The sequence below is a fragment of the Falco naumanni genome, chromosome 8 (genome assembly GCF_017639655.2).
Source record: "Falco naumanni isolate bFalNau1 chromosome 8, bFalNau1.pat, whole genome shotgun sequence".
Taxonomy (NCBI): Eukaryota; Metazoa; Chordata; class Aves; order Falconiformes; family Falconidae; genus Falco; species Falco naumanni.
The window spans coordinates 59,572,749-59,597,865 of record NC_054061.1 but is presented as its reverse complement, the minus strand read 5'-3'; the positions used below and the strand labels follow the sequence as shown (position 1 = coordinate 59,597,865).

General features: G+C 46.4%; 1 protein-coding gene across 4 annotated transcripts in view; it reads left to right on the top strand.

Annotated features, from left to right (window-relative positions):
- The first annotated feature begins 1,688 nt into the window (after positions 1-1,688).
- The window catches only part of ADARB1 (adenosine deaminase RNA specific B1), an 87,638-nt gene continuing 64,209 nt past the window's right edge, over positions 1,689-25,117 (top strand). For 2 of the 4 annotated variants that reach the window (XM_040604115.1, XM_040604118.1), the window contains exon 1: positions 4,132-4,542. The gene's annotated coding sequence lies outside the window, so the exon portion shown is untranslated. Of the gene's footprint in view, positions 1,757-4,131; positions 4,543-25,117 lie in introns of those variants that run through there. The other 2 variants (XM_040604114.1, XM_040604116.1) reach the window with 2 other exon arrangements.

Genomic DNA, 25,117 nt, shown 5'->3' with positions numbered 1-25,117 from the left:
ATGGGCTGCTTGGTTTGAGACCTGCAGATGTCAAAAGCAAAATGCAAGTCGTTGCTCAAAAACCTGTTTGCCAAGTGACCACATGCTTTAACTCTAAGCCTGCTGTCACAGGCAGACCATGTAAGAGACAGGTTTTAAAGTAATTTTTTAAAAGTTTTTGGGTCTCCTGTACTATGAGAGGTTGAAACTGTAATTTACATAATGAGCAATGGGATACAAACAGTAGAAGCACTGATGAACTTGGCTGCTGGTGTTTGAGTGGAGATCACTCATGGCTTGCTGGAAAACACTGTTTGGCTTTCTTGTCTTGGCATGGTGGGATGCACTCGGACACGGACCCTGCATCTGAGATGATTTTAGAAATGCAGAGGCTGAGTCCTTGGGCCCTGCTGGCTCCGAGGCCACTTGCAAGTGTCTGGGGTTAAACATGGAAACTCTTTCTTTCCCCCTCACTCCTCTTTTGAACAAACGTTGGTATTTCTGTGCCTCTTGACAAAAAGTGACTTTGTTGAAAAATAGAATGAAGACATTTGGGTTTAAAAGGCAAATGAAGCGAAAGGGAGAGAAGCTCAGCAGCATCTTATATGCTCTTGGCAATCATGAATGTCTTGGCAGGTCTCTGAGCAGCACCTGGGTGTCCTCAACCACAGCTGCTGCTGCAAGCTGGGCATCACGTGCAGGTTACATAGGGTCCCAGTAGGACTCTTAACACCGCAAAATCCTTTTCCATGTTCTAAAGTCACTTTAAGACTTAAACCTGTATTTTGGTTTCTGCTTTCCTTAAAGCATTTGTTTTGGGCATCTCACTCGCAGCCATCCCCATGCGCTCAGTGGAAGGCAGCTTTATCCCTGTAGGCTGCCCAGGCTGTGTGGGGGATGCTGGGTGGCCCCAGCCTGGCCAAGGAGTCACCCCCAGCACTGACCCCTGTGGAGGCTGGTCCTGTCACCCGTCACGCTGCACAGGGTGATGCGGGCACCCAGCACAGCACACTGTGCAGAACCAGCTGGGCCACCCTGCTGTCCCCTACCTGCTGAGGCCTGGCACAGGGCTTGGCTGGGCAGCAGCGGGCCTGGTTTAGCCCTGCTGGCCTCGCCCACGACCACCCGCCGGCAGGGCACCGGTGGGGCGCGGGTTGCGCCGGTGAAGGCAGCACCGTGCTGGGGGACAGACAGGCACCCTGGGCTCGCAGGGGGCGGCTTACCCCGAGGCCTCGGCGCGGGGCCTGGCCTGGCCCCCGGGCCCTGGCCCTGGCCCACCTCCTGCCCCTGCCTCAGGCCACGCCCCCACCCGGCGCTAGCCACGCCCCTCACTCCCACCCCGCCCCTGCCCGCTCTGCGCCACCGGGCCCCTCTCGCCCCGCCTCCCGCCGCGCTTGCCCAATCAGCGCCGGCTCCCCAAGCCGCCGGCCCCGCCCCGCTCCGCCTGCCGTCCACCGGTGCTAGCGCGCGTGCCCGCCAGGGCGCGTGCCCGTTCCCCGCCCGCGCCCGCGCCCGGGGCCCGCCAATGGGAACGGCGGCGCTGCCCCCGGGCCCCGCCCCGCGCGGGGCTCGCGCCGCTGGCGGGCCAGGCGCGGCCTGCACGTCGGCGGGGACGCGCGCGGCCGGTCGCCCCGGTCGCGCGCAGGCGCGCACGGGAGCCGGTGTCGGCGGCGGCGGCGGCGGCAGCGGGGGCCGCCGCTCGGCTCGGCCGGAGCTGCGGATGGCGGAACGGCGGCGGCGGCGGCGGGGCCCGGGCAGCGGCGCGGCGCCGGGAGAGGTGAGGTTCGGGTGCGGCGGCGGGAGCGCCCCGCGGGACCTGTCCAGGTCCTGACGAGGCGGCAGGTGCCGGTGGCGGCGGGCCCGGCCGCCCCGCACCTGTTGAGCGCGGCGCGGCGGGTCGGGGCGGGGGGTACCGGCCGGCGGCGTGGCGGGGCGCAGTGCGGCGCGGGGCCCGGCCGTGCCCGGCGGCGGGGCGGGGGCGGGCTCCCGGGCGGTCTTACCCGGCCAGGGGCCGCGGCGCCGGCGAAGCCATTTTGAGGGGGTGGCGGCGCGGCGGGAAGTTTGGCCCCGGTCGCCCGCCCCGGGGGAGCCACCCGGCGGGGCTCGGCCGCCGAGCCTGGCGCCTTCTCCTGCCTCCCGGGGACGCGGTAGCTGCGGGGACCGGGGTACCTGCTCTGCCCGGTGCCGTGCCGTCGCGGAACCCGCCGCTGGCGGGGAATGTGAGCGCGGCGGTGGCCTGGCCGCCCTCCCCTCCCGTTCCCCCGGCTGCCGCCCGGCCGCCCGGGACCGCCGTGCCCCCTCCGGAGCAGCCGGGGCTGCCCCCCCCCACCGGCACCCGCTGCCCGCCCTCTGCAGCGGGGAGGGCGGGCGCGTCCTTGCGAGAGGAGCTCGGGCGTGAAATGCGGGCTCGCCCCGCAGCGCCTCTCCCCTGGCTGGTCCAAGCACCCTGGCAGCCCTTCTTTTTGTCGTGCCATCTGTTGCTTCGCCCCTGGCGGGTTGGGGTTTCGGTGTTCCTCCGGGATTTGGTTGGGTTTAGGCTGTGCCGGAGCAAAACTGCAGTTACAATATCGTGAAAAGTCTGGTTTGCTTAAAAAAAACGTTCACGCACGGTTTTAGAAATTGAGACGCAGTGGGCTCCCCCCCAAAGGGCGTCTGGCTTGGCCGATGGCTGAGGGGCATCTGCGGGCCGGATCGAGCCTGGCTTTCTGCCCGTGTCCGTCACCCCGTGGCTCAGAACTCAGGGTGCAGGAGCGCTGGTGGCGCGTGGCTGGAGGGGAGCCTGCGAAGCGGTCGGGACTTCAGGCTCAGCCTGGTGAAACCACAAAATAGATCGATGAGCAGCGTAGCCAACGGCAGCCACGCTGGTCCTTGGAACCATGCTCAGCCTGGGCTTCTACGCAGATAACACAGCCGTGTGCGGGAGCTGACCTCCTCTTTCCTTCCCATCTCCGGTAGGTTCTTCCCAAGCAGCAGCAAACCCTAGTTGATGTTTCTGCTTCACGCCCTATTGGACATCAGTCCTGGGGCTCTCAACATGGTGCTGCTGCTCAGGGGCTTTCACCACTGTTCGCTGCACGTTTATTCCTCAGGGAATCTCTTTTGGTGGCAAATTAAAACTTCCTGGGTTTTTGTAGCATAAACAAAATTGCGGTCTCGTGGGTTTTTTTAATTTTGTTTCTTTTTGGTGTGATGATGCGGTGATGAGCTCGCCCTGACTGTTAGACTGGTACGGACATGCTGCTTGCTCTGTGAGTTAGCTGTCACCGCCGCGCAGCGAAGTCATAGCATCGTTCTCCGAGCTGTTATGCTGGAGAGTGGCAGCAGGCCAACCTACAGAGCACAGAAGTTTAGAATAATTAGTGATGGAATACCCTTTAAAAATAATTGTTTGGGTTTATCTAGCACTCAATTGTAGCGATATCTACCTCTAAAAATAGGCAGGCCTCCTGTGTAATGAATCTCGTAGTATAAACAGTCATGTCTTGAATGACTGTTGTTACTGTTAGGATGTCCAAGATGCTTTTGGGGGTTGTGCCAAATCCTCTGTCTGTTTAATTTTTTCTTTTTTTTTTTTTTTTCTGCAGCGAATAATGTGGTTCTTGGCCCTTACAGCGTGTAGTTGTGTGATGACCAGAGGAAAAGCTCAGTAACCCTTGCCATCTGGGGCCGGCACAGCGGGACAGAAATCTTCCTGCCATTCCTGGCAGCCCAAGGTTGAGAAGTTCTCTCTTTTCCATGAAATTCATGCTCTGTAGGCTGCCATGTTCACAGAAACGTGGCCAGCAGTTAGCTTTGACAGGTGACTGTGACAGGTGACTTTTGTTTTGCGGCACTGTCCTCAAGTTAAGTCAGCGCAGAGCTCTGTCAGCTAGCACCCATCTGTGCTGGTAAGTCCATGGGTTTTGTGCGATGAGGAGAGAGCAGCTCAGGTGTGATCGTGGTTGCGCTGCTTGCACTGGTGTGCTCACCCCATGCTCTTTGTGACAGCGCTCAGCTTCGCAAGGCTGGCCTCCCGGGATGCCCTCCCCAAGTTTGTCGAAGCACAGCTGCATGAACGCACAATTCTTGCTTTCATTAATTAAGAAAAAGGATTGTGCGAGGATTTTTCTCACGTTTTGCAGTACGGTTTATCAGAGCGTAACAGATGAGCTGTGGCCCTAACCCCTCATGCACACGTGCTTTTTAATGTTTCTTTTCAGCAGCCAGCGTGCTGGCTGAGGGTTCTCTGGTGTGGCTTGTGGGCAGAAGCGCTGGCTCCTCAGCTCACGGGAGAGCAGCTCAGCTTTTTCAGCAAGAGGAGAAATTGCTTTATGAAGACTTGTTTACTTGAGAAGGTACCATAGAGGACGTTGCGCTTAGTGTTTGAAGTGGGAGGTGTCTGATAGCTCTGCTTACGCTGCGCTCGCAGACCACCTCAGGCCATTTTTATATTTGCCCCTGGCTTATTCAGATTTGTCTGCTCTGATGAGAGTTTAGTGCCCTTTTGTGGGCTGTGTGTGGTTCGGGAATGGAAATGCAGTGCCGTAAGCCTTCAGCGACAGGCCTCTTGCTTGCTGTGAGCACGTAAGTCTTCTAGAGTACTTCTGTCTTGTTTATTATAAGCAAGTGGGAGTTTTTTCTCTTTTAAAAGCGAACTGTGTTTTGACTTAAGTGAATAAAACGTTCTAAATGGCTGGGCTTATTGGCTCAGGCAGGACATGATCGCAGTTTGGCACTGCAGCCGGGTCAGGCTCTGCTGCTCTCCAGCCAACTCATCTCTGTGCTTGGCATGCCCTGCACTGGTGCCTTCGGTTGTTCAGTCAGCTGGTCACGCAGATCCTGTGTGGGAATGAGGGGTTCCTGTTGAAGGGGGCGATGGCAACCACTCCTGTCGGAGAGCTGCCAGACAGACCAGAAATATAATGTGCCCTCTAAGCAACTCAGTATTGGTGGTTTTTGGTTTGAATCTGTGAATTGAAGAACTTTTGGGGGTGGCAGGGGTGCGTGTGTCCCCATGAGGAGCATTTCAGCAGCTGCAGGAGCTCTATGGGTATGTTAGTGCTTCTCTGTGCCAGGAGGGTTTTAGGCGAGGCTGAAGTAGGCTCTCTCCAGGTGGTAGCAATGAGTGTGGCCTGCCAGGTTGATGGCCCCTGCATTTGAGCTCAGTTTGGCTGCTGCAGGACCCTGACAAGTTAGGTGAGGGTCTTTTCTTGAATGTCTAAGGAGCGGTCTGATGAAGAGAGATGCATAGCACTTGCTGTTTTCTGCAACTACTGAAACCGGTGAGTGCTTGGCAGCTTTGAAACTCGGGCCGTCCAGCTGCCATTCTATGGATTTCAGTTTAAGTTTAAGTACCAAAGATTAAAACTGTGGTTTTGGATTGTATTTATCAGTAGAAGCTGTTATTTATGTATCTTGGTTTTAAAGGAAATACCTTTATACTATAAAATGTTGTGTGACAAAAAAAAAAAAAAAGCTTGGCAAGTTGATTATGTAAGCAAATTAAATGACATTTTAAAGTGAGTTTCTTTCCTGTTTGTATACAGTGTGACTGGTTTTTGCTTCTTCCTACCACGTAACAACACAGTGCATTTTTTCAGTCCTTTTAGTGACGATTTTTTGTGTGGTAGGTATGAGAAATGTTTGGTTTTGCAGTTTGAATCATTGAAGAGGCCATCAGCAAGCTGTAGGTGCTGGCAGGAGCCAGCTGTGAGTATCAGGGTTTGTAGCTGACTAAAGCAGCAGCACATCTGTACATTTTAAAAAAAAATAATAAAAAAAAATAAAGAAGAAAGCCACATAACTGATATTACTCTGGGAGTTGAGCTTGTCTGAGTGATGTTCCCGACAGCCGTCCTCTCAAGGATATCTGGTTGCAGTGGGAATTGGGATCTTTTTACGTTCTCTGCCTCCAGGTCAGCCGCGGCATTTGTCCGTTCCTGTGCAAAGGGAATTCATCGCCTCCACAGAAGCTGGGCGGGTTACCTTGAGCCTCCTTTCCCGGCGGGGAGCATGGGGCTGAGTCAGTGCTGGCTGCCGAGGACTGTGACTCAGTGCTGTCCCCTTGGATGCACGTCCAGCCCGCTGCCAGCAGAGCCAGGGAATAACCCAATTACAGAAGTGTCCTCTGTGGGTATGTGCTGGCTAGAGGGGTCTGGGAATGTCGGTCTGCTTTTGGTAATTATGTGCGTGTTGGTGGAAGCTGGTCGTTACTGAGTTTTTTAGATGTGATACTGAGCATCTTTGGAAGTGCCAGGGAGCTCAGAGGCCAGAAGCTTCTTCCCTTTGTGCTTGATAGCATGGTGTTATGGTTTTATGTCTTTGTGGGTTGTGTTAGTTTTTTAATTGTATTTTAATTTATTTAATGTATTTTTTTTCTGTTTATGTGTTTGAAGAAGAATGGTGCAGTTTTCCTTGGGGAGAAATTTCTTCCCTGATGCTGTAGGGTTAGCTCTCTTTGTGTTTCTGTTTCTTGAAGTAAGGATGCTGTCCGTGCTTTTAAATCAGAATTGCCTCATGAACAAGTGATTTGTCGGGAACTCCTGCTATGTCCTTGTGTTTTTGAGATTGGTTTCCTATTGCATAAGCATCACGCTGTCAGTACCCCTGAATGAAGTTGGTCACCACGTTGAAAAGTCCCATCAAGTTTGGCAAGAGGGTAGAGATGTCACAGGTAAGTGCCGAGAAGTTGTGTGAGCAGTCTGCATGAGGGAAGTTCTCAGGTTAGTGCTCAGCTGGAAGAAAAGCTGTTGGCTGAGTGCAAATATATTATTAGACATCAGAAGATCTTTGTGGTAGGGAGACAAACAGGAAATCAGGTTTCATAAGTAGTTCCTGTAGAAGCTGAGTATCCTTATTTTCCTTTGTGAAAGTGGCGAGGAGTAATCTGATGAGCAATCTTGCATTGTTACAGGTGACAGAAGAAAACAAAAGGGTTTGGGTACCATCCTTCACCCTGCCCCTTGGGAGATGAGTGAAGATTTTAAAATTTCACTGTAAAGGCTCTTGCAGGTGCCTGGGATAATGTCCTTTTGTAGGTGCCACATAAACAGTCAGGCCAGGATTTTTCTGTGCGGAGTGGTTTTGGCAGAGATGCAAAAGGAAGATCTTCTCAGGGGATTGAAGAGCATCACCTTTTTCCTGTTTGCACCAGTACAAACCTAAGATACTTGTACTGATGGTCTTGGCTGTTTCGGTTTCTAAGGCTTTTCGGTTTTGAGGCATACTGAAACAGGAAAATATTTTTTTTGCTTGTTTTAATTTGTTTTTTACTTTAAAGAGGTTCTAACATCATGTAGCTCTTCAACCCGTATCTTGACTCTTGTAGGTAAGATGCCGACTATCCTGAGTATTCGCATTCAGAGGAAAATGTGGGAACAATATACCGTATTTTGAAGTTAAAGGAAAGTAGAAATATTCCTCATTTGGTGATGAGTTTGTTGCTGGATTTCGGGGTATACTCTCTCATTGCCTTGCTGTCTGTTGCTTTTGTTATTGTAATACTTTAAGTTGCATAAACAATTTTGCGATGGGCCTTTGGTAATATTAGGATTGAGAACTATACCGATGCCAATTTATCATCATTCCAAACTCTACATGTGCTAGGACTCTTAATTTCCCAGTGGCTCTCCCTCCTCCTTTCTGCTATTAATTTTGTCATTTCAGCTCTGGGAAGAGATGCATTGTTTAAAATTTGATCAAAAAGAGAACAAGCAACTATGGAAAGCATTAGTTTCTTTCATTTGTCAGACATAGCATGTGAAAATGAAGTTTTTACATAGGGAATGTGTGGCAGCTAGAAGTATTTTTTCCCTGTTTAATCTGTTTAAGTTTTGAGATTTGCAGAGACAATTAGTACCTGCCTCTTGTATTCTAAAGAGCTTCTACTGAAAGCATTCAGTGTGTCTGAAATGAGGTTAATTTTTATTTAGGTTGAAATACTCAGCTCCCCATCTTTATGAAAAAAATTAGTCTTTAAGTTTAAACTTTCACAGCCTTTTTCCTTGCTTAATTATACTTTAATATTTGGGCACAGTCTTCTGGGAAAGTATTAGAGGGGAAAAAATATCTTTGACTTTCTTTAGATGGAGATTCAATAAATCTTTGTTTACAAAGCCCATGCTGAATCAACATGAGTTTTTATTTTTCACCTGAAATAGTGAACACAGGTACTGAGTACTTAATAAGAAAAATAAAAAAGGTTTTATATGACTCCCAATAAGAGCACAGTAGGATCTTTAATTCAACAGCATGATTAGCCCTGTGTTTTCATTAATGAAGTTTGCACAAGTGTGCAGATTAGCTGGAAAATAAACACGGGCAGCCCTAGCAGAAGGCTCCAGCTAGGGATAATATAAATGCCAAGGTACAGACCATAAAACAGCAGATTTGTGGAGCAGAAATTACCAGGGACTTGTGACAGTATTGAAGGAAAGTATCTCTGCAGGCTTGTTCTGGTCTTGCAGCAGTTGCCAAAGGAAGAGTATAGCCCTTGAGATGATGGAGGCTTGGTATGGCCCACCCTGGATGCTTTTAGGAAGATAGGAAGGAAAAAATGTATACTGATCAAACCCAGACTAAGGTAACACATTTCAATGCTGCTTTTGTCCTTAGACTTACCATGTTTTTCACAGCTAAAAGATAGAGGATCACTACTGATAAATCTGAGTCTCTGAAAAACAAGAAGAACGAACAAAAAACAGTAGCTGAACTGTGCTTTGTGAGAAACTTGTAATAAAGCTAGCTTCATGGGGGAACTGGGTTTATATCCTTCCCCTGCTGACCAAGTTTTAGAGCTTGCACGTGACACACACAAGTAGCTCACGTTGGGAGACCAAAGGAGGAAGACATAACTTCTTTTCTGTCAGGTACTTACTCACTTTTAAAATCCTGATAGCTTTTGGTCAAGCTTACACCATGGAAAGAACTTTTTAGCATGTGTGTTTTATGCATTTTCCATGCTACGGAAACTAGCAAGGGGTTTTATGTAGGGAGAGCTCTGAGAAATGACAGCTTCTGAATCTGTATGAGAAATAGCATTTTCTCACTTAAATTTTGGTAGTTTTGGTAGCTGAAACTTGCAATCTGATTGAATGTCCCCTTTTGGATGCTGACTCCATGCAGGTCCTGTTGGACCCTCCCCTTGGACCTGTTGCCTGTGTAGTCTGCACAAAGTCTGGGTGCTGTTTCAAAGGTGTGCAGCCGCAGGCAACTGACTTAAGGTCACATTCCACGTTAAACGAGGGTCTTTTCCAGCTAGGCTAAAACATGTTCCCTTTTTTGTTCCCACCCAAGCTTTTCAAGGCAGCCTCATGGCATGACACTTATATTTTCTCAGCAGCGTTGGCTTTGATGTCTTCTCTGGAGCTGCAGGCCCTCTCTTGGTTAGAAGCACTCTTAATAGCCAGCGAAGCTATCGTTCAAGTGCTGAGAGCAGATGTGCTTTCCTGGGATCTAATGTGTATTATACAGACATTCTTGTAGTTGTGTTTTTACAGATGCTTTTTGTCTCATGCCGCTTACCAGCACCAAGCGGTATTCTGCAGTTTGATATTGTGTGATACTGTGTTTTGATAACAAAGCAGAGCTGGAAATTAATGCTTAATTCAAACCAGTGATCCTGGCAGTCGTGTGTTGGGTGTGTACACTAGCATTTTATTTTGCATCAGCCTCCTGCTTGTCTCCACCTCTGTGCTTCGGCTTGCGTGGAGGAGCGAGGTGGGAGTGTGTGCCCAGGCTCCCTTCAGAGGATGGCAAGCACAGGGCTGAGCTACAGGGAGATGTCTGCTGCTTGTGAGTTTGCAACTGGATTGTGGCTCAGTTGCTAATGAGTGTTCAGACTTGGATTAATCAGAAGCTAAATCGGGACCCTTCGCTGAGTTAGCAGCTCTTAAGATCGTGAAACAGGAAAATGCAGCTGACTTGAGCGAAAGCATGCCTGAGCTCTTGGCAAAGTACAGGCAAAGGAGCAAAGTCTCCCACAGACAAAAGCACTTTGAAGAAAGTGCAGAAAATCCTTTAACTCCCTAGCCTAACTTACATGCTTGGACCAGTGGGAGCTCGAGCCCAGTAGCCTCCCCGCTGTTTCCTGAGGTCTGTCAGTCTGTCCGTCACAGTGAAGCCTGCAAATTCCCTACACACACCCCATGTCTTTGAACCTCTTTGCCAAAATCTGAGAAGTTACGTTAAACCCAGCTCTGCTGTTTGCCATGATAACAAGTGGAAATGCTTCCCATCTGTGCAAAGGGCGCATTAGTCTGAAAGTCTTTAGGTAGTTTATCCCTGTTTGATGCTTTTATATCAAAGTTGATTTCCGTAGACCTCAGTGCTGATGAATGTGGATAATGAGGGATAGCAAGTACTACCGTGGCTGTGGCTTGTTGTTTGGTTTGGTTTTTTTTGGTTTTTTTTTTGTGTTGCAGCCTAGTTTCTCTTCTCTTATCCCCTGAAAGCTATTCTTAGTAAGTGGTTGTTTGTTGTTTTTTTTTTGAATTACGTGAGTGAATAATCAGTATTTCATTCACTGTCCTTACATATGCTTAAATATAGTATTAACATAATCTTCTTATATGCTTTTCCTGCTGCTGCTCCTGAGTTCATGAAGGAACCAGGTTCACTAGTAACAAGATGTATGAATGAACATGCCTGGAAGTAAAATATTTCTTTTTGGCTTTGTCTTGTATTTATTGCCAGCATGATAATTTCTTTGTATTTTTGGAAGATGGCGTCATTCTTCATGCATATAAGTTCTTGTACCATGCCGTCCCCATTTTTTTTCATTTTGTGCTGTCAGGAGTAATTTTTCTGTGTACAAATTCCTTAGTCTGTGAAAAGGGGCGGGGGGGGGGGGGGGAGGCAGGGGGGTGTCCTGCTTTGAGAGTAAAACGACTGTCTGGTGGCAAGCTTCCTATTCTCCCTTTTAGGCCGCTTGGTCGACTTGAAAAGACCAGGGGGGTGATTGGCACCTGTCAGTCTCTTCGTGCCGGGGCTGTGCACGGCTCCCCGGGGGTGTGAAGCCGCGCTGAGGCGGGGGGCGAGGGAGCGCGGCGGGAAGGCAGGCCCGCAGCCCGCTCCCCTCACGGCCGTGGGCGGCTGTGGGTGCCCGCGCCCGCCGGGCTGGCGGGAAGGAGGGAGCTCTCCGTGGTGCCGAGCGGGGCCGAGCGCTGCGCGCCGCGGGCTGGCCGTTCCTTCCCCGAAGCGCGGGCGGTCGTGCGGCCCCTGAAGGAAGCGGGTCACCTGCAGAGAGGCTCGGCCTGCCCTGCTGGTTTTGGTGTGTTCTAGCGACGGCTCTGCCGCGCGGGAGCAGATCTGGTGCCCTGCTTTGGACGTAGGTTGCCAAAGGTACCAGGTTTGGACCTGGTCTGCCAAAGGTGCGAAGCCCGTGTGGTGGCTGTGTTCAGCAGATCTGCTCGCTGCGGTGCTGACAGCATCAGCATGCTAGGAATATGAACTTTGAACGTTAGGCCATGGTCACGAATCCTGGAGATGGAGTAAATGTAATGTAACATAAATAAATATAGCTAGTGTTCCTTTAACTCCGTATGTTTTTTCGCAGACGCCCTCCTTCTCCCGTCACCGCATTTCACATCATGGCAGCTGGCTTTTTCTTGTAGCCCAGGTAATACTCAACACTGTTCGGCAGTATTTCCAACTCTGCTGTTCATCTCCCATTTCCTTTGGCCTCCTCGTGCATTTTTCTTAGGCAAAACTGCCTGCTTTTCGTGTTGGGTTCAGTCTGGTTCAGCAGTTAGCAGGGGAGATCTCAGTCGAAGGTGAACCATGACACTCCTGAGGCGGGTTTTGCCAGCCCAGTTGTGAACACACGTGACTTCTCTCAGCATCAGTGGTGTCCTTGCTGGCTCTTTCAGCATAAGCCTACTTCAAGTTCAGAGTTGTCCTTTGTCCTGCTTTCCATCTGTTCTTCCCTCGGCAGGACCTTCAAGAGGCTTACTTTAAAAGAAAGTTGGCTTTCCACTCTTAAGCAAGCTTCCCTAATAGCTGCAAGAACATTTTCTAAGTAGCTGCTCTTGATTACTTCAAGTGAATGTGGAAGAGACTAGAAACACAACATTTGATTCTTGCAATAAAAGCTCCATTGAGGAATATGGCTATCGACTGTTACTCTCTTGCCAGAGTGTCACCTGATCTATAGGACAGCTTGGCTGAAGCAGGCTGTTTTGAATCCTAAAGAAAAAAAGAAAAAAGCCAATATTTTGAAGGTCATAGCTTTTGTAGAACGGTGGTAGAAAGTAGGGAAAGGAATTTTGCTCCTGATAGCTTTCAGTGCAGCATAGCTCCTCAACGTTAGCCAAGGTTTTGGCTTTGGTATTTGTGCTTCTTCCTGGATTGCATACCTTGCTGCATTCTAGTGGTTTCTTGCGTAGGTTTGGTACTTTGCTGTACTCTCAATGGGACATAAATTGTGAAACGAGCATATTACCCAGGACAGGATAGTCCCCTTGCCTGGGAAGAGGTAAGAAGCACTAACACTGTCCATTTAGCTGCAGGTTTGCTCTGATTAGGAGACCCAAAAGAACAACTAGACAGTGGACTGTTCTGATAAAAAGTGAGTGAATTGTTTAAAATGTAATATTGCGCTGCCACTGTAAAGTATTTGCTACTCTTGCTGTTGACCTGTAACTATCATCTTGTGTAAGTCTTAACTATACCCATAACCAGCTCTTTGCTTGTAGAGTGTAGCCCGGGGAAGGGTGATGATGATGGTTCTGAGACCTGTATAGGTCTTTCTGATGTGGAGGTGTGGTGGCTGTCCTGTGAAACAGGGAAACAGCATAACCCTCTGAGCGGTCTGAAAACAGCAAACCCCCCCTAGATGTCCAGAAGTCTAGGAAAGTGAGTATAAAAGTATATTTTTACGTCTACTGGTACTTAAAATGCATACAAACTTCTCTTGCTCCAGCACTTTGCTGGACTTCAGGTGTATTTTGTCCTGGCACCACTGGTAGTGAATACTACTTCAGTGTGTGCACGGTGGGATAGTTTTGAATAAGAGACTTTTGGATCTGTTAGGAGGCTGCTGGCATCCTTATTGGAGGTTTTCATCTCACAGAGCTAAACTCAAGGTTTCTTGTGTAGTGCATGTTCACACTGCTTAGGTTATTCTTCAGAGAACAGCTAACTTGCTGTATTTATGAATCAGTAGCTTCTTTACTTCACAAAAAATGTTTGGGGTATATGCATATATATGAAATACATGCATATGTATATTTTTTTATATTCAATACTTTGTCCAGAATAAAAATTTCAGTCTAAAAATAATTCAGATACAGGAAAAGGTCACTAAAGTAGGTGCATAATCTAAATTCCAGTCAATAACATGGCTTCTTCAAAAATGAACTGATGTTCCCTTTGCTTCGGTGGCTGAGATTGCTTAGGTAGTCTTGATTGCATTAAATGGCTCTTTCACTCTGCAGCTCTGTTGTAGGGAACCTGAAGCAAGTTTTATGTCTTGAGTTATTTGCTCCCCTTTGTCGGTGTGCCAAGGGGAACGGGGAATTTCCACCCCGTTGCAGGAGCAGATACAGCACAGTCTGTACAGAAGTAGTGCTTGTCCCTCTGTTAATCTCTTGCTGTTTTAAAATATTTTGGGACCTATGATGGGGTAAATCCTTAGACCTCATGTGCGCGTTGACGGATGTGTGGGAAGCGGCAGAGATGGAGGAGGGATGTGGTGGCAGTACAGGTATGTATGTGCCCTGTAAGGCTGTGAGGTGGGGAGGATGGCAGTCACATCCCGTACCACAGCAGGCAGCTTGCATGGCATCGCAGTGCTGTGGTTTTGGCTGGAGTGGAAATGCAACCAAAAAGGGGGAAAAGGAGATATGGCTCTGGTTTCCAGCAGAATCACAGGGAAGTGTCCCTTGTCCCCAGGTGAAGGCTGGCTTCCCTCAGCTTTTCCATCTTTCCTTCCATCGGCAGCAATAGACGGGGCTTGGGGCTAGCTGGCAGCTGGGTGCCACTCAGCTGCTGCCCTCCCACAGCAGATGTGGGAGGCTGGCAGCTCTCTCCTCCTCTTGGGGCCACCTGGAAATGCTTTCTGAAAGGCTAAAGAAAAACGAATGTGCTTGCAGCTAGGCCAGTGTAGTGCTTGCTCTTCCATCACTTGCAGCGTGTATCAGTTCTGCCTGAAAAGCATTGATTATTTCTTTCCTTAATACAAAAAGCCTCATTTGGTTCTGTACAGCACTTCCTTCCAGGATATATATTTACTTCCTTTTTTTTCCTTTCCCCCCTTGTACTTGGCACAGGCATACTCTGATTTGTTCTGTTAGACTGAGCGGCTTTTGGGAGACTTCCCTCAAACTCCCTGTGCTGTGTATCACCCTGTAGTCCTTCCTCATTTGCTTTCTGCTTTGAAATAACACCAATTTGCAAGAGATGGCAAAGATGGGAAGGGTCCTGTATGCAATTTTGCCATGCCTCATGCAATGACAAATTCCTGATATAAGTAATTCTTTTGTATTGGTAAATTTTCCCCAACAAAATGTACCCTCTGGCAGGAGTCTGTCCTCTTTTTAAGCCCTCTCATTCTGGAAGTCGCCATCATCTCTGCAGAGAAGTTAATTATTATGGTGTTCTATCAAATACTCTATTGATTTGTTTTTATTGATATGAGTGGTATTAACTCCTAACTCTCACTTCCCCATCTGCCTGATGATGGTGACTATTATGAAAGATGTGTGTTTTCTTGAGAGGGACGCTGGCAAAAGCCATTTGAAAGCCTGTATTCCTGTTTCTAACCATTGCTTCACTGATGCACTAGCAAACTGGTAATACACAGCTGGACCGCTGGGGTCCCATGGGGTGTGTGGTCCTCTCTGAAGCTTCTCCTTCTGTTGCTCAGCAAGGCCTTCTTTTAGGCCAGTCTTACTCAACAGTTGGCTCAACTAATACAGAGAGGAATAAATTGTCATTCAAAGTGTGGGGTTTTTTTTCTTCTGAAACCGATTTTTGCATCTTCCACCATAAATGCTTCTCCAGCTTTCCCAGTTATCACAGTTATAAGGCTGTATTGCTTAGGAATCAGTCAAGCATTTTTGTGGGTTCAAAATTAAGTCCCATCACAGCAAACAGCAGTGTAGACCATACACTTGCTAGCGAATGTGGCTATTGACAGCAGCACACATGAAAGTAGGCCCAGTAGTACTGAATTAGAGGAACCAATGTGGCAACAACAAAAAAACCCTGACCAAGATGTTGTAATTATGCCAAATTGTATTAAAACCAATATCTGAACCTCAATACATGTAACTGAAATACCGTTTCTTTTACCCATTTAAGTCTTAGATTTGATTAACTCATGGGGTTAAAAAAACACGGCACATATTTTTGTCCCTTTTTTTTAAGATTGAAATTTCTTCACCCCTCTTTTCTAACATGACTACTAGTAGCTGTTACTACTGTAGTACAGTTTTGTGAGCAACTACCATTTAAGTAACACTAACCTCCTGCTTTCAAGGAAAACTAATGAACTTGGAAAGGACTCTTGTCTATAAATGTGCAAAGGGTGGAGAAACCACCCCCCCTCAAAAAAAAAAAAAATATGGAAGAGGGCAGCTTTTGGCATAAGAACCAAGAGATTAGCTAGCTAGGAACTGATTTACAGAGGAAAATGACATTTGCTGTGACCTGTGGTAGTTAAGTCAGATAAGTGGTATTTTCTCTGTTAATCAAGGGGAGAGTCAGCCTCCAAGTTCCCATGAGGTTATAAGAGACTTGTGCTTAGGAGAAGCAAATCACTCAGTTCTGGAGAAAAACTCACCTTCATGTCCTGCCTTTTCATTGTTTTGATTTTGGGGATCATTTGGTTCCTGTATTCAGGGATTTTGCTGAATGTTGTAGACAAAACCTGCAAGCCATGAGTTGTAACTTCAAGTTCAGCATTTGCTGAGCTCTACATTCAATCTTAAATGCTGTATTTTATGTTTCCCTCTGTTTTTGTTGGATTGACCTGAATATTGGTAGTTTGAAATATAAACCAGACTTGGTTCCACCGGGAAGGGAAAAGCACAACCTGATGGTTAAGGGTACCGCATCACCACATCTGCCAACTCAGTAAGTACCCGCTGAGTGCCTGCCCAGCTGTGGCTGCACTGAGAGCTACAGCAGGTCAAGATGTGGGGAAACTCCTGGTGCAGCAGCAGGCGTTGCAGCTGGGTAAAGCTGAGCCAGTTGGGATGCTCCTGGAATAAAGCACAAGCAGTATGGGAATCCCCACGCTCTGGGAAGACAAGTGGTGCCGGGAATTTGCTTAACAGCCCACAAACACAGGGCAAGACAGGTTTTTGGGTGTGAGTTGGTGGAAGTGTTTTATATTTCACATGAACCAGTGAAGGGAATTATTTTAGCTCACTGCAATTTGAACATCTGTGTTTCTATTCAAGTTTACAGTCCTTTAACCGATCTTTTTCAACCCTAGTGTTTAAATATTTTTGTTATGGAACTTCTCAAACACAGAAAAGCGAAGAAAGAATTTGCTGTGTATCTGGAACTTTCATCACTGACTGACCAATTCGTCTCCTCTTTGTTTTGCTAGGAGGTTCTTTGGGGCCACTTTGTATAGTTTAGTTAGTAGATAAAGTAGGCATAAATATTTCTGCTCTCCTTAGCTTCATTTCCTTTGGCTATCAGGAGCAACTTTTAATACTCAGCAGGAGATGTTATATTATCTGAAAAGGTATTTATCAAATTTTATTGGAACTCAAAAAGACTAATGAAAATGGGCGTATGAGTTACCTACTGACAGCTCAGCCTATGGGGGTAATGCATCAAAATTGTCTTCTGTAGTCTTGAGTCACCGCCTTGATACACTCACAAGTTTTGGTCCAGTTGCCCTCAGCTGTGGTTTCTGCTCAAGAATCACAACATACAAGACTTTTCAGACCGTTTTCTGTATGCAAGTAATACAAGCCAAGGGTCTGTCCTGGACATGCCATCCTGACCTGTGCCCAGGTCATGCCAGCACCCTTCCTCTCTCTCGCTCTCCTGCTCTATCCAAACTCTATGGGGTGTTTCCCCTGCTGGTCTTGTCAAACTTGGGGATGTATTACAATTTCTTGAGTAAGAAGGTGGTAAGTACCGTTTCTGCACAACGTGGCTGTAAAATGTCTAATGTTCTGTGATGGCAAACACTCTGCCCACACACCAGAGTGGTGATGGAAGTCAGATTTTACACCATAAGTGTGGTTGGTGGTTGTGTTTTGTTGGTTGGTTTTTTTTTTAACATACAGAAATTTAATATTGAATAACATAAGGAACTACTCTGGAAGGGAGAGTTTGAGTTGGTCTTGTGTTAGAGAGATCCCCAATAGCCAGCTGCAGCTGCCAGGTTCTGAGGAATGCTTCCAGAAACTCAGAAGACTGGGAGTCAAACCCTTTTAAAAGTTAGCTTGACGTTCTTCAAACCTACTCATATTTGTAGTGGGGGAAAGCAGAAATGTGATTTTAGAAGTGAAAGGTAATACTTTCATATTCTTGCAAGTCCAGCAGCTGGTTCTTCCAGAAACATTACAGTGATGAGATGCACACACAAAAATCCTGGAAGCCACCACCATGGAAATGCAGTCTGTTGATGAGATTTGAGTTAAACATGGAATGCTTCAAGTTCAGCTTGCTGAGGCTGCTGCTGTGCGTGCTCCCTGCATGCTGTGGTGATCTGAGAGCAGTCCTCTGGGGGAAGAAAACTCAATTTAAGATGTAGGCACTGGATCGCTGTTTTTTTAGTTCCCTGCTGCATTGAGGCAGCTTGTGGATCCCTCTTTCCTCGTGGCAGAGTGAGGGCCACTGTCTGTCTGCAGGCAGGTCAGAGTCCTCACTTGTGGTCCAGCCCTAAGTGGGCTGTGAAAACAACTGCAGCTGGACTGGGATGCTGCGGGAGAGCGGTGTGTGCTGGTATGTGGGTGATCCTGTGTGCAAGAGAAGGGCAAAAGTTATGGCTCTGCACAGCCTTTGGCTATTAGCTTTGGCCACTCTTCACCTTCCCAGCTCCCTTGGAGCTTAGCCCCTGTCCTGTGCATGCATTGCCCTCCCGCAGTCCAGTCTCCAGCTCTGCCCGGAGTAGAGAATGGGTATATATGCATAAGTAGGGAAGCAGCAAGAAAACAACTGACCTGGAAGCGTGATTTCCAGCTAATCACGCCCCAATCCTTTGTTCGGGAAAGCAGCGTGATTCAGGTTTCTTCCATGGTCTTTTAACTTCCCTGTGCATGGAGTTCCTGTAATATGCAAGTTAAAGCCAAAGAATTAAAGAGCTCTGAAACCCTCCCACGTTAAATGCATAACATTTATTTAAAAAAATAATAATAAAGCATGTACCAGCACTGATCACAACCTGTCTGCTTGAGTAAGGCAATTGCTGGGATGGCAGAGTACTTGCTGCTGCTGTTGGGTGCCCTGGCTTCTGGTACACATGTGCAATCCCCGGATTTTTGTTTCCCTGGTTTAGTTTGTGTTTCCTGGCTTTTTGTGCACAGTGGATGCAGTTTCGTGCTGTTTCTCCTGGTGGGGGAAGCTGTTGGCAAGCTGCAGGCTGATGGGGAATAGTTAGTATTGTAATTCCTATCAAAGGCTAAGCCCAAAACGTGCACAAACCATATCTGTGTTAAGCCCTGTTTCCAGCCAGTTATGGCTTTTATCTTGGTGTACTCTCTTTACTGGAGTTGCAGCACCCTCTTCTGCTGCTTTATCTTCATATAGGTACTATAAACAGCAATCAAGGTGCCTTCTAATCTTCTCACTGATAAAATTAATGAAATTCATTGGCTGGGCTGTGTAAGATTTTTTTTCCTGCAGTCATTTGTTGCTATGCCTGTGCCCCTTGGATCTTGTTGATAGGAAGGGGTGTTTTAATCTCCTTCATGTCACTTGTCCTCTGTCAAGTGCAGATAGGTAATCCTAGTCTCACTCAGTGCTCTGCTTTTAAATCCAGCAATAAATCACATTTGTTCTTCAGGCTGCAGAAGTGGTCTAAGTTTCTAGCGAGGTGTATCTCATTACCAGGTGCTGCTTGGCGTGGACATCTTCCTTCTATGTTTGCTAATCACCGGTTTGTTTCCCAACTTTGTCAGCAGCTGCTTGTTACACCAGGAGGCTGGAGATGGCTGACAGCAGCGGTTTGCTTTTCTGCCTGGCAGCAACTCAGCCATCCTGTCCTGCATTTAAAAGTAGAAGTCTGTCAATCAGGCATGTTGTTTTGGATGTCCTGAAGCAGTAAACTTTATTTAAGGACTGTGGGGAGTGACTTCCCATGGTAAAGACTAGAGAAGATATTCATATATTGGTAATGCAGGACATAATCTCATGGTTTTGAACACTGCTAAACTGAGTGATAATTAGTTTGCGTCTTTTTACTGAACATTGATTTCTGAGGCATTTTTCTGAAGTCTAATGTTGAGGTACAAAATGCTCATGTGCATCTTACCTTTGCCCTAGGGAGGAAATAAGAATGAAAATAATCAGCCTGCTAAGCAGAAACCCCCAGTTGCTCACTGTAGCCAAGACAGCAGCTTTCAGCAGCTTGCTTGGTTGGTGCAGTAACATCCAGGTCTTAGTGGAGCATCTTCCAGTGTCAGAATTGATTCGGTGCCGCTGGGATGGGTGGGTTGTCCTGTCCTGGCTGGTCCTCTAACCTAAATTCTCATCCACAGCCTGTCTGTAGTCCAGACTAATCTTTCACTTGTAGCTGTTGTCTAAAAAGTACTGATATGGAGCAGAGAAGTTACTTTCAATTGATTTCTTAAATTCCTTTGTCTTTCAGAAGTTGCTGCTTAGTCTCAAGATTGCATTATTTTACTGTTTCGATTTGACTAATATTTAAAACTCCTAAATGAGTAATGTAGATGTTTAAACATTAGCTGTAGTGAAATCATGAACAACAAGATTAAAGCCTAGATTCCTGTGAAGACTTTAATGGTATTATTGCTCATGTGAATAATCCCTGTGGCTTCAGTCGCATTCTCTTCTAAGGTAACTGCTCTTATACATGGGATGTCATGATCTTGTAGAGGGGAAGTGTGGCACTAAAATCTTTGATTTTGAATTTCAGTGTGGAAATTTTATATTGAGGCTTTAGGCTGTCACAAATACCAGTACATCAACACATTGTTAACAACATTTTTTCAAATGTAGGGGATCCCCAAATTAGAAATCAGAAATGAAGGGTTCATGCTGATATTATGTGAATATGTGAAACCATTTTTGCTGAGAGAATGTTTGAAAAAATAATTTATGTCTGTATTTGTTCCTGAACAAGTTTGAATATTTGAGTGTTCCAGAATAAGTGATGGATGTAATCTTACTTCATACCTGCAGCAAAAGCAGTAATAGCTTGGATATTACTTCATGGAGTAGCATACTTTTTTTTCCTGTGGATACTAACCTGATTCCTGTTGCTTAATAGCTGTTGAATTTTCATAGCCTTTGAAGTGTCAGTGAACTTTGTTTCAGCATCTTACAAACAGATACTTTATAAACAAAAGTTCAAAACGAGTTTGTTTTATGCCAAGGGAAGGAGATACGTTTGACAGCTTTGTGTTGTGTATAAACTGCAGTTACTGCTTTTTCCAAGTGCAGCGTGTATGTCCTTTTTCCCTAAACTTCTTTTTTTTACGATGATGATTGGTTGCTAATCTTCCTAACTTATTTTAGAATTTAAAATGAGCGGTTCAAAAGGGATATAGGGGTTGTGGTTTGGATTTGGGCTATTATTTCGCTAATTCAGTCTGATAAATCAAGGTAGGTACCATCATAGATGCCAAATTGTTTCTCCATATTTAGACGGAAAAACTATTTCCAGAGGAAAACTCAGTTCTATAGTTGCACTATTGAACTGAGTTCATAGTTTACGGCAGAGACTCATCCCCTTTGTGTATGAAAAGATGTTATGTCTTCTATTGCAGGTTAATGCTATAGTTTTTGGGGGTCAGGAACAAAATCTGGTATGAAGGCATCTCTTCCCCATGTTCCCTGGGAGAATGGGAGAAGAGGAAGAGTGGGACCAAAGCCTTGGTAGCTGTTCATGGCTGGCCTCAACCTGGAGAGGCACCCTTCTCTTTGGAACTGGTGGTGGCAGTTGGAAATGGGAGATTCCTAGTTGAAGGAGAAGATGATGGTATAGAAGAATACTTAGAGAGACGAAATCTAGAAATTAAGTACAACCAAACAAAAAATTGCAACCTGCTGCATTTGCTTTGCAGCTGGAGCACATTGGCATCACTTGTGTCCCAGCAGAGGAATGGGTGGATAGTTCAGGCTGGACTAAAGGTCACCTTAATTTGGGGTTGAGAGGCTGAAGCAAGTCTATTTTCATTAAAATAACTAGCTCTTCTGGTGCTTAGGGAGGGTGTAAATCAGTTAGCAAAAGCTGTGGCTGTGTCTGCCTGCAAAACGCAACATCTTTTGAGTTTCATGTTTGACCTGTCTGTGAAATGTCTTGACGCAGCCTGCGTCAGGATGTGAACAGAGCAAAAATGAGCTGAGCAGTGCAGTTAGCTTTCCACCTCTAAGCAGTGCTATTTCCTGGGCCAGTGATAAAAATGGAAGGGCAGAGGATGCTGGATTTAACATACATGCGGTTTTTATCGTGTGGACTTGTGCAGTTGAGATGCCTCAGCAGCTTACCTGTGTTTTTCAACACCAGAAAAGTACAATATGTAGGAAAGAAAATGTGTAAAGATCGGAAGTAGTGGCTTTTGTCCTGTCCATGTGGCTGGTGATTAGTGCCTCCAGAGAGCTGCCTTGTGTTTTTGCTGATTCTTGCAGGTTTGTGTCTCAAGGAGGGGGTCTCCTGTCCCTTGTAGAGTGAGTGTTTTGGAGGTCTCTGTGATTGGCCATTCTTTTTTCCCCAACACGTTACAGAACTGAATCGATGCTTCTAACATCCTCCAAATTTAAAATACCAGAGGGGAACATGGACACATTTGTGTGTGCGCCCAGCACAAGGGTGCCTGCTCTCCTTGATTCCTCCACTGGTGTCACGTCTGGGACCTGGGGTTGTAGCTCCCCGTGGAGGAGCCTGGACAGGGTGTCCCATCCTCTGACCCTGTAACGTGGGTCCCTGCCTGGTGGCATGCCTCTGCTCCTCTGCGCTGGAGGAGATGGGCCTGGGATGGGCTGATGTCTCCTGGGATGGGGCAGGGTGTTGTTTGGGCAAGGTGGCAGTGATAGCTGTAGAGTTGGAGTCAGGCGAGCCCCACCACCTGCTCAGCCAGGAAGGCCTTCGTTGCCTTCAAGGAAGGAGGTCTTCATTGCTAAAGGAGAGCCCTGAAATCTTTCTCCTTTCTCAAATATTTTAGGACTATTTGTTGGCCAATGAAGACCTCAAAATTTTAGCTGGAGGCACTTCTCGGGGCCTTTCTTCTAAGGAAGTTTTCAAAGGGCCAGCAGATTACCTCTGAGAAATTAGAGATGCCGTTTCATACATGCGAGATGCAGTCTGTGTAATGAAGTTAGTTATCAAATGTCTGCTTCAGTTTTTGTTGCCTTGAAACATTTTCAGTTGATCTTTAAAAAGTTAGTATTTTCAGAAAGTCTCAAATGTCCAGCATGGTGTGTTCTTCAAATGGGTTTCAAGTATCCTTTGTGGCCCTGGGAGAAACCATGTTGGGTGTGTTTCCAAATTTTTTTGGGGAAATAAAATCACCAGTCATTTTCAGAATGAAGCTGTTCAGAAGTCGCTTGATTTCTATTTGCTTTGCTTTTTAGTTGTTATTCCAGCCACGTAATGAAAAACTCTTCTCAGGCTTGCATTTGAAGTCTTTGTTTTACTCCTGTCTGTGGCAGGAGGAAAAATCTGTATTAAAATAACAATCATTAGTTCCACGAGGGAAGCAAATGACTACAAGGCAACATGCACATCTGTCTTTGGGGCCTATTTCATGACACTGTTTAGGGACTAAGAATTGGTTTACTGATTTACTGGGAAGTAATGATGTGGAGATGCTGTGGGGAGGTGCTGAGCTCCTAGAGGAGCCCCTGCTGGCAGGCAAACACCAGTCTTCCCGCAAAAGGTGATGCGGAAGCATGTTACGGCTTGAGCAAGCCCTGAAGTATCCATCTGCCACCTGGCAGAGGCAGGGGATGTGCTGGAGATGAGAATTTTGTTCCTGGTGTTTATAACATAGTGGTATTTCCCGACCTTTCCCATTTAGCTTCTTTACTGTTTTATGGTGTAACAAGTCTTTTGTTTTCTTTTTTCTTCCACCTGTCTTTACTGCTCATGGTCCTTCAGCAGCGAAGCTGGCTTTGTCAGCCCATGCGTGCTGGCGGAGGGGATCAGGGCTGGACCATGGGCTCTGGGCTGGAGGCTGGTCACAAGGGCCTTTTCTTCTGCTGACAGCCGTGCAGGAGCCACAAAACCTTGGGACAGAGGGATCCTCTGCTGAGCAAATGCCCTCGGAGCCCTGAGTAGTTGTCTGCACACAAAACCCCAGCCTGCCACAAAACCCCAGCACGAATGGTATGGCATGCCCAGTTGGATTAAATTTAAAAAAAAAAAAAAACAACAAAAAACTGTGTTTTTTTAAAGAAAAAGTTAAAATAAGCATGTTTTCTTGGTGTTAAACAGATGAGTGTAGCATCTTAGGTGTGGGCAAAGGTGCTGCGGTGATGGATGGCCGTGCCCTATGGAAGCAGCACCCAGCCCTGTCTGGGCAAGCTGGAAGCACCCATCCTGCCTGCCCACCCTGCCAGCTCCACTTGCCTCCTTCAGTATGGACTTGGACTGCTGCAGCTTGCTAGCTAGAAGACTAAGGGTTAGAAAATAAACGTTTGTATTTACACTGTAAGTACGGTTTTAAGGGGTACTGTGAAACTGTTCCTTATGCGTCGGGCTTGTGGGCTGATTCTTACCCTGTAAAACAGTCTGCAGCTGTCAATATGTAAGGATTCTTTTGTACTTGATGGTAAACTTACTAAGTTCCAAGTCTCATGAACTGTATGTGTTTAATTTGTTTGAAACTCGGGGAATTACCAACTGGGGTAATACAGTGTATATAAGGAATACATTTCCTAAAACAACTCAAGGTTATACTAATGTTAAAACTTAGTTAAAAACTACTAGCAGTGTCTCAGGATTAATTATAACTTTAAAGCAATGCTTATATAGAAAGAGAATTATCAAAAACTCCTTTAAAAAAATACCTTTTTTTTGGTGGATGTTGCCACAAATATGGGAATTTCACGTCATGCACAGTTTGTAGCTCATATTTCAAGAGTTTGGAAGAATTTTTGTTGTGGATGTGGGGCTACTACGTTGAGAAAATTTTAAAGGAAATGTTAAATTATCATGTTGTAAATACTGTATCCCCATTTGGTGGGCTTGAGTATAGTCCTTTGCATGTGGGAAGTTGACGTCAACTGAAACTGCATTGAACTTTCTAGGCATTTTACTACTTCATGTCAAGACCAATGTATAACTGGCATATTTTTCTGGATTATTAGAAAATGGCACCATGAGGCATTGGGAAATTGAAATGTCTTTGAAAAAAACCCAAGATTACATTAATGCAGTCTTCTAATATATGGACTTGTCGTGGTGTCAGATCCCTTCTTGTGTAACTTGACCAAAACAGTTAAAGATATGATGTATGCATCCACCAGTTTGTAATGTCCATAGCTGTGCTGGGCATGCCGTATAACTTAAATTTAACGTAAGTTTTTGTAGGCTGCCAGCACCCTCTTGTGGGCAGTGTAACAGCAGAGAATTTTTGTCTTCAAGGTGCAGATATCACAATACTTTACAGGTACAGACAGTGTCTCCACTCTGAGCATCTGCTGGACTGTGTGTGTTTGCAGAATGTAGCCACTTGACTGTAACACTCTATTGCTTTGGAAATAGCTTCTGTGATTTACTGAACCAGTTTAGAATACTGTATCTTCACATTGATAAAGTCATATAAATATTTTCTTATAACTACAAGGTTATCTTTAAAAATAAATCCCATCTGTTCCTGATCGAACAGCTGTGCAGCTTACATGTATTCACGGAAATAAAAGAAAATTTCTTGCAGCATTAGTCCTTCCCATTATCCTGTATCCTTCTTATCCTACATCTGCCATTTCCTTCCCACTCCACTGCTAATAGAGGGATTTTCCAGTTTTTCAGGCACTTCAGGAGAATGCAAGCTGATGCCAGTAGTATCAA